Source organism: Microtus ochrogaster, unplaced genomic scaffold (genome assembly GCF_000317375.1).
Source record: "Microtus ochrogaster isolate Prairie Vole_2 unplaced genomic scaffold, MicOch1.0 UNK22, whole genome shotgun sequence".
Classification (NCBI taxonomy): domain Eukaryota; kingdom Metazoa; phylum Chordata; class Mammalia; order Rodentia; family Cricetidae; genus Microtus; species Microtus ochrogaster.
The window spans coordinates 2,866,817-2,876,963 of record NW_004949120.1 but is presented as its reverse complement, the minus strand read 5'-3'; positions in this window follow the sequence as shown (position 1 = coordinate 2,876,963).

Below are 10,147 nucleotides of genomic sequence, written 5' to 3'. Positions count from 1 at the left end.
GGAGGGAAATGGGAGGAGGTGGCGAGGAGGAGGCAGAAATCCTCAATAAATAAATAAATTAAAAAAAAATTAAAAAAAAAAGAAAAAAAAGAATTCAAGTGAAGGCAGCTCACAGGAAGACTCACATAAAACAAAAACAAAAATGAACAAGCAGACTTGGAAAACAAAAACAAAACAAATCTGGAGGACATCTCACTCTGAAGTAGCTATACAAACCACAGAATATGCACACTTCTTGTCAGAAACCTTCAAAGTCAGGAAAACATAAAGAAATGTATTTTAAGCTCTGAAAATAAGTAACTGTCAACCCAGAAAATGATATCTTTAAGTTATCTTTCTAAATTGATAGAAAAATCAAAAACAAGGATATACTAAGCTATCGTATAACAACCAAACCAACACTGCAAAACAAACAAACAAAACCAAAAATATTATGGGAATACTGTACACATAAGACCAAGTACAGTGCTTTAGTCATGAGAGTACAGAAAAGAATAAATATCATGTGATTAAAAGACCAGGGAAGGAAATAATGAACAATATTTCCTTTATAGTTTTGAAAATTATATTCAGATAAATGAACTAGTTGAAAATTAACTAGGTAGAGTAGAAGCTAAGGCTGTTATGAGGGGCGCTAAGGCTGTTCTGAGGAACATTTATCTGGCTTTAACTTTAGGTGAATTCATTTGGTTTGCCAATGTGGCTATTTAGTTTCTATATTGTTCTGCGTCTACCCTGGTTTTCATGAACGTGAGTCTCTAAAAGAAGTAAGTTACAATGTGACTTATACTAAATTATGCATATTAAAGTTGATAGATATTTTTGGAAACGAGCAAATTTTAAAAATAGAAAGTAACTTTTCCATAATTATAATTTGTATGAAGCAATATTGCTTCTATGCTATATATATTTATTATATATAATACTTATATTAACATATATCCATAGACTTTACATGTACTAGAATAAATACCACCTACAGAGTCCTAAACACTTGCATAATTTCATTCTTTTATCTGTTGTCTATCCCATTCTCTGGCCTTTCCAGGTACCAAATCTGACTCGTCTACCTTACAACACAATGTCTACTTCTCTGTGCCCTCTTCCTTTTACACTCTCCTTTCCTTTGGGCTAGTTATAAGAGTTTAAGAAAAGAGATTAAAATGAATCCTGCTTAGATAGATAGAGCCATTTTCATAAAATACTAATATTTTAATGATTATTTTCAAAGTCTCATTCATTTAGAATAGTTAATTAGCATATTATCATTTTGAAATAACTTTATTTTCCATGTAGGTAGAGTTACTTTAATGTTGAAATGACAACTTAGAATGATTTTTGGATGGCATGTAACTACAAAAGATATTGTATCTATTGGGATCTGTAAGCTTTGTATATTTATCTTAAATATTTTAGAAATTCCCTATCCATCAATCAAAGTAATACAAGCTCATGCAAAGACACCTTACTCCAAGTCTTTATTGAGTTCAATTCATACTGTACATGGCTGCAGTAATTATTGGTTGATAATTTTACAACATCATTTCTTGAATTTATTGTCCAATTGAAAATGTACACGATTAAACCATCATCTCTATTGTGGACAAAATTCTAATAATACTCAACAATGATGTTCTACTTATATTTCACAAAAACATTTTGAGAAACTGCTAATATAAAATAATATATAGAAACTTGGTGTGTATAAAGAGCTAAACTATCTATGGATGAAAAAAGATTTATGTGACTTTAAAATAATTATCATTCACATAACACATTTACATGTAAATATTGATTTCAAACCCATTCAATTTTTTACGGATTTACTTTTAGAGTTGTAAGGAACCCCCAGCATCGTGAAGTGAGTTATGTGATGTATTTGTAAGATTAATCTACCATGGAAACAAAAAGGGAATGGGAACAACAGAAAAGGGAACAAAGGATTTTACACAAGTAAAAATTCACTTAACTTTATCATACTAAGATAAATGAAATCTTCAAAGATAATGAAACCATATCTTAACTACCAGATTGGTAGAGCTGAAACGTTTAGTTTATTATCTGAATCATAGGAAAGTAGTTGCTAATAAATTGTCAGAGAATGAGCTAGTGTAAATTGTCAACATGTAATCTGGCAAAATTTATTGAAATTATAATTTAATATATATTTGATTTAAAAATTACAGAAGTACACACAACCAGGACCCAGGTACCTGGTAGAAGTCTCCCCACATGGGCAGCCACTCCCCATAGTATCTCTGACCATCGGAGCCTTGGCTGTGGCTACCCCTGGAGAAGTGAGTGTCTGGGTTCACAGTTGGAGTACCCAGCACTGTAAACCCTAGCCCCCAGAGTTACCCACCCCAACCCCCACCCAGCGAAGCCCTGGAGACCTGGGAGACCATATTTGGCAACACCTGAACCTAGAGGTTCTACAAAAAGAAGACCTAAGCAGCCTAACTCAGAAGCTAAATAAAACCTCTTTAAGTATAACTTTCCGAAGAAGATAGAGACCCTTAAAGAGGAAATGAAAAATTCCCTTAAAGAAATGGAGGAAAAAACAAACAAAAAATTGGAAAAAATCAATAAATCTATTTAAGAAAGCCAAGAAAACCAAGAAAAAGCAATCAAACAGATGAAGCAAACAGCTCAAACAGTTCAAGACTTGAAAGTTGAAATAGTCAATGAAGAAAACACAAACCAAGGGAATTCTGGAAATGGAAAATCTGGGTAAACAAATGGTAACTATAGCATAACTAAGTCACTTTGGAAATTAGTATGGTGGGTTCTCGGAAAATTGGGAATTAATCTACCTCAAGACCCAGCAATGCCACTTGGGCATATAGCCAATGGAAGCAGATCCATACCACAAGGACATTTCCTCAACTATGTTTTTAGCAACATTATTCATAACAGCCAGAACCTGGAAACAACCTAGGTGACCCTCAACCAAAGAATGGATAAAGAAAATGTGGTATTCTTACACAATGGAGTACTACACAGTGTTAAAAAAACAATGACATCTTGAAATCTGCATGCAAATGGATGCAACTAGAAAAAAAAAAAAAAAACATCCCGAGTGAGGTAACCGAGACCCAGAAAGACAGACACGGTATGTACCTACTCATAAGTGGATATTAGATGTAAAGCAAAGGATAACCAGCCTATAGTCCATGAACCTGGAGAAGCTGTGGAACAAGAACCCAGAGAGACATACATGGATCCCCCAGGGAAGGGGAAATAGACAAGATCTCCTGAGAACATTGGGAGTGTAAGGAAGGGAGGAGGAAAGGTGGAAGGGAAAGGGGGAGTGGGGAGGAGAACATGAGGGAACAAGATGGTTGAGATAGGGAAAGAACAGAGAGGAAGAGCAAGGAAAGAAATATCTTGGTGTGGGAGCCATTATGGGGCTAGTGTGAAACCTGCCAAACAGGTTTCCAGGATTCCAGGAATCCACAGGGATGACCCTAGCTAAAACCCTAAGTAATCATGGAGAGGATGCCTCAACTGGCCTTCCCATGTAATCAGATTGATGACTACCTTAGTTATCATCATAGAACCTTCATCCAGCACCTGATAGAAGCAGATGCAGAGATCCACAACTAATCACTGGGCTAAATTTCTGGAGACCAGTCTAAGAGAGGGATGAGACATAATATGAGCAAAAGGATCAAGATCATGATGGGCATACCCATAGGAACAGCTGACCTGAGCTAGTGGGTGCTCACTGACTCTTGTCTGGTAGGGGGAACTTGAATAGGACCAAACTAGATTCTTTAAATGTTAGTGACAGATGTGTGGTTTGGGAAGTCTTTGTGGCCACTGGCAGTGGAATCAGGATTTACCCTTACTGCTTGAACTGGCTTCTTGGTGCCCATTCTTTTTGGAGGGATACCTTGCTCAGCCTAAATATAAGGAAGGGCCTTGTTCCTGCCTCAAAGTGATGTGTCAGACTTTGTTGACTCCTGGTGGAAGGAGTGGGATAGGTATGTAAAATGAGAAAAAGATAGTTTTAAATATAAATTAATGAATGTAATAAAAATTACAGAAGTAATGTAAACTTTGTGTGAATTATGCCTTAATTTTTGAAAGCAAAAAAAGTTAATAAGGTATCTTGAAAACAAATTTCATATTTCTTTAGAGAGCAAGAGATTGATGCATATTTACTAGTAAGCAAGAAACTCTTAACCTATTTTGTAAACAAGTCAAGTATCTGAACTCAGCTTTTTTCACTCTTCATTTATAAGTGTTTCGTTGAGTCAGTAGATAATCTCAATTCTGATAGCATTTACATTTTTTAAAATGTTTGCAATTAACATTACTGTTAAGTAACTTGTTTGACATAGACAAATGTCCCACTATTCTTGAGGTATAAGTTAATTATATATACTTCCTTTGATCTCTTCAGTGCTGCTTTTTATACAGATCAGTATTTCACATAAATTTTAATATGAAAATGTAATATGCATGTATATGTAAATGGATGTTTCCTGTCCTGCCTGCCAGCTCTCAAATAAATAACTACTCAGACGTTTATATTACTTATAAATGCTCAGCTGACAGCTCAGGCTTATCACTAACTAGCTCTTGCATTTAAATTAGCTTATTTCTATTAGCTACATTCTGCCGCGTGACCTGTGGCTTGCTATATTATATTCTACGTGTCCTGCTTGCTTGCGAGTTGGCTGGCATCTGTAGTGACTGCCCTGACTCTGTCCTTTTCTCACAGGATTCTTCCTGTATTAGGCTGTCTTGCCTAACCTCTTTTTCCCTGCTATTGGCCAATCAGCTTAATTATTAACAATGAGCATAGTCCACAGTATGTATAGAGCTTAATGTCTTTTAGACATCTAATCATGTTGTTATAAGCAAACCATTCATATCTTATTTGCCATTGTATTTCAAATCTGTTCATATTTGAATTTGTCTATATCTATAAACTGTTTTAAATCATTTGAAGGGGGAGATTATATTTTCATGGGTGGTACTTATTCAAAAGAAGTTCATTTTTGTCCATTTATTGGACATAAACAAATTGTTTTAATAAGTGTTTTGATTACACATACTTATCAGAAGTAGGACTGCATCTGTCTCTCCACAGATTTGATACTACTGGCTTTTTATGGTTAAGAGCTTGAAGAATACTAAGAGAGTTATTGCTTTTTGTTCAAAAAGATACTCAGAAGTTTTTTCTATTTTGAAATAACAATATATAATAAAATCACTTTAAAATATTGAAACAAACTTTAATTTGCTGTGTTAGCTCAGCTAAATATAAAAGCTTTATAAAAATTAGCTATTTTCTTACTATAGACAATTTATGTTTTACAACTTCTGTCAACAGAGAGAAATAAATAATACTAAGTAGAAACCAAGTTATTAAGCAAAGGACTCTATAAAGAGCCAACATAGGATACAACCAAATCTTACTTATCTTTCAATTTACTTTCATGTTGCAAAGTATAATTTTATTGCTTCCTTACTTTATTCATAGAATATTTCATCACTGTGTATAAAGATGACCTTTTCCCTAAATACAAAATGGGTTATTTTAAATTACTATTATCATTTACTTATTTCTTAATCAAGGTTTGGCATATAGCCTAGTAGGGATGTAGTCCAAGGCTGGCCTTGAGATTTCCATCAACTTGATGTGAATTTTATGTGCTGGAATTGTAGCTGTGTCATAATGCCCACCTTAAAATTGTTTCTTTATTGCACTCTATGATGCTATGCACTTATCTAATGACTATTTTTAAGTGATTTTTAGTGTTGTTTTCTTCTTTTTCCTTCCTTCCTTCCTTCCTTCCTTCCTTCCTTCCTTCCCTCCCTTCCTCCCTTTCTTCTTTCCTTTTTCCCTTCTTTCCTCTCTCTGTCCTATTTTTGTGTGTTTTGTGTGTGTGTGTGTGTGTGTGTGCAAGTGTGCATGTGAGTGAGTATGCATGTTTGTAAGCATGTGGATGTACGTGACTGTGTGCATGTGTGTCTGTGTGTGTGCAAACAGAACTCGGGGATTGTAACTTAGTGGTTACAGTCTCAGCCCAATCCTTAGTAACGATATATAAACCTTTGCAACAAAATAAGTATAAATTCATAAAATATACATCAGTCCAATGAAAGGAAATACCACCTTGAAACTGTGTAAAAAGAGGAAAATGTAACGAAATACTTTTGGAACTACTGATAATCAAATTTACATTTGGTTTCTAATCTCCGTCTTTCTTCCATTTGAGACAGGTTCTCATGTATGTCAGGGTAATCTTGAATTTAAGAAGTAGCTGAGAATTTTTTGAATTTCTGAGTCCTGGAATTATCGATGTGTGTCACCCAGTGTTGGTGATAGTAGGCATCAGTCTCCAGATAAAGTAAATGCTCTACCCACTGACCAACAACTTTAGCTCCTTTATATTGGAGCTTTAGAATGAAAATTGGTTATGAATATTTTATATACTATCAGGAATGGTTAAGCTGTTTCAAGTGTTTTAGGATTGTGTGTGTGTGCATGCACATGTGTATGATAGAGAGAATTTAAAGTGCAGAAATAAGAAATCTTATAACCATTTACTCTAAGCATTTTTTTTCAACACTAAAAACTACATCTGCGTATGGGGATGGTCACTGTAAGATGACTCGTTTACACAGGCCTCTAAGAAACTGCAATGGTCTTCTCATCCAGGGACAGCCACAGTCCCAGCAGTTGTAGTGCAACTTTGAGGAAAGATTTAAAAGGAATTCAACTCCCTAGAATCTGATACCAAGACTGATTTTTGTTCTATTTTTATAATTAAGGTTATCCTTATTTTAAGGCACCCTTTAACTGTTTGATATCTTCGGGCCATGCTTGTGTAGGCTTTTAATCCAGCATTTGAGAGGCAGAAGCAGGTAGATCTCTATGAATCTGAGGCCAGCCTAGTCTACAGAGCCAGTTCCAGGACATCTAGGCTACCCAGGAAACAATGTCTTGAAAAAAAAGAGAGAGAGGAAGAAAGAAAGAAAGAATATTTATTAATTAAGCTTGTATTTGTTAAGCCAACTGTTTCTGGTTTTGGGATCATAAAACCTAATTTAGAACAAATACTCACTTGATTAATTCAAACCTTGTGGCTGTTTTAATCCATTTTATAATGTATTAAAGGTGTGTGCCACCATCGCCTAGTGGTAACAAGTATGAAAATTTATATGAGACAAGCTGAGAGAGATGACTGTCAAATTTTAGCTTACAACAGAATCATTTCGATACAACTTAAATTTGCTATACATATGCTTGTTTAAAATAAGATTGCTGAAACTTCCTGCCAGAAGTCACATTTGTTATTTCTGGAGTGGAAGTTCCTAAGTCATGCTGACACTGGTCCAGAGATCATTCTTAGAGACCTAATGCCAAGGGTACAGCTTGGAAACATCAATACTTAAACAATTCACCATGATTATGATGGCTGTAACCCAATGCCAAGGACTGTTGGAGAGATTGCATGGCTTTTAGATAATATTGATCAGCTTCAGTTTTCCAAATAAAAATCAAAGGTATGCAAACCTCTTTTCTTCAGATATACTTTCTTGGGACCAGAATTATTATTATTATTATTATTATTATTATTATTATTATTATTATTATTATTATTAATTGAATCTTTGAGTAAATTGGATTGACTAACCTTAGGGAAACTTTCAAACTAGAGTCATTTCTTTCACTGATATTTTTTCTGTATCTTTCATCCTTCCCTCTATAATTGCTCTTTCCTAGTCCAGTGGACTTATTATTCTCTCCTTTGGTGCAGCCTCTACATTGTTGATATTCCAGGAGTGCATCCCTGTGAATCAGTATGATAGATTCCAGGGTGATATGCATTTCTGAATTTTAGTTCTGGCTAGGTGTTAGTATTCTAGAGGAATTGCTTCTAGTTGTTCATCAAAAGAATATAGAATCATCAAAAGCCATCATTGTATTTGGCTTTCACTGGGTGTGGGGTCAGCTCTTTTCTTGAGAGAGTCCTATTTGTTATATTATCCTTTGCTTTGCTGAGAAATATTTGCTTATAATCGAGACTGTCCTATTTCAGAGGGATTCAAAAGTCTTCAGAGTCTTTTGAACGGCATACCTTCTTACCATTTCTTAATCCTAAAATAGGGTTTTTTGCTTGTTGTTGGGTTTCACGAGGATGCCACTGCTCCTCAAGTCTGCCTAAAGTGGAGCAGAAATCATTCATTACTGCTGATTTAGACCCGCTGAAGATCCACATTCACTATTGGGAAATTTTCCTAGCAAGACAGTTTTTTTTCTAAGAGAATTGGACTGGTGTGCTAGAAACTAGAATATCTTCTCAGAAAGTCACTGGCCAAACTCCTGTCATAAAAGTAAGCCTTATAATTTATTTCTCATGACTATATTGTTGTCAAAGGTTAAAACATGAAAAATAATAGCAAAATTGTTCCCTACACTACAATTTATGGGTTGCTTTTAAATTTCTGAATAGAAAAAAAAGGCAAGAGCAAAGTGCTGCTTCGAGTTAATCAATGTTTTGCAATAAAAAGATCCAAAGACTGATAATTATGGGGTCCAAACACCCCTAACTGTCAACTGTCTCCACCTTTTTTGTAACCTGCCACACAGTAGCTTACACTGTAATCTTGTAAGGCTTCCCTCTTTTTTCACCTATGACAGTGTTGTGCTTAAGAGACTATTATTGTTTTGCTTTTCCAGTCTTTGAGGCTCTTGAGTAGTTCCATTCTTTCCTGATTTTGTTACTTCCTGAGCATAGTCTTCACTTCTCTTCTCAGTAGACTCACACAACCTCTCTCATGTATCTAATGGAAATCACTGGCAGGCATCCTGTCTTCTTCCATAGATGGCAACTAACAGGAGAAACCCCTGGGACAAAGTCAAATATTGATGCCATGCAGTGAGGGTAACAAGTGATGACTGAAAGAATAGAAACATCTTGTTTAATATGAAGGCTGATAATTCTTCAAATGTTTTAAAAAGGCCCTGCTCATCTCTTGGAGGGTGTCTTTGTAGACCATTTGGGGCTAGCTAGTGAGCTGTAGGCCTCCCTGATGGAACTGCTGAGCATGGTCCAGAATATTTTCTGTGGGCAGGTCACATTAGAGAAGATGCTGGGGAGCAAATCCTACCTGAATGTGTCATCTGATAGGATCTGTCCTTTTATGGTAAAAATGAGGGTGATTATAAATCACCCAGACATAAATGTCAACCACCTGGAGGCATACTTGGTGATTCAAATCAAAAAGAAATGTGGAATCACATTGGAGCAAATTGCTGTCATTTCTAAATTCTGGAAAAGCTTATATGACAAAAATTCAAGAGTCTCGGAACTAGAGGCTTTGGAACAATGGACTTTGGGGCCTGAACTGGAGAGTTGATGGCAAGTCTCAGTCAAGGCACTCAGCTCAAACATATGCCACTGTGCTCATAATAATAGAGCTAGAGCAAAGAGAAGAGAAAGCTGGACATACGTGTTGGATGAGGTCAAACCAAACCATGAAGAAGATCTCAGGGCATATAAATGTATCAACAGCCTATTCAGCTAATGTAAGTGAAGATGATCAAGAGAAGAGCTAGAGGTGCTTGTTCTCCCTCTCCACTGATTAAACACATCCTGTTCCTCGCTAGTATTACACCCTCATGTATTGATCTGTATGCATAGCTACAAATGCATACATGTATATACATACTAGAAAAGACCTTCAGTAAATAACTGATGATGTACCAGAACATATAATACTAAGTGACTGAGCATAGCAAAAACTAAGAGGATATACATACATATATGTATGTGCACACACACACATATATATGTACACATACACACATACATACATACATACAGATAGATAGACAGACAGAGAAAGGGAGCGAGAACTCTTTTCTGATCACCACCCCCATTTTTTTCTTTATTACCTTTTCCTAAGTAACTACTACTACCACTAATGTATTCTGTGTATTTATGTTAGCATCGACACTGTAGCAGTGAATACAATGTCTTAGTGTTCTATTGATTTGAAGAGACACCATGATGACAGCAACTCTTATAAAGGAAAACATTTAATTGGAGCTGGCTTATAGTTTCTGAGGCTTAGTCCATATCAACAGGGGGCATGGCACATGGCAGGCATGCACGCAGACATG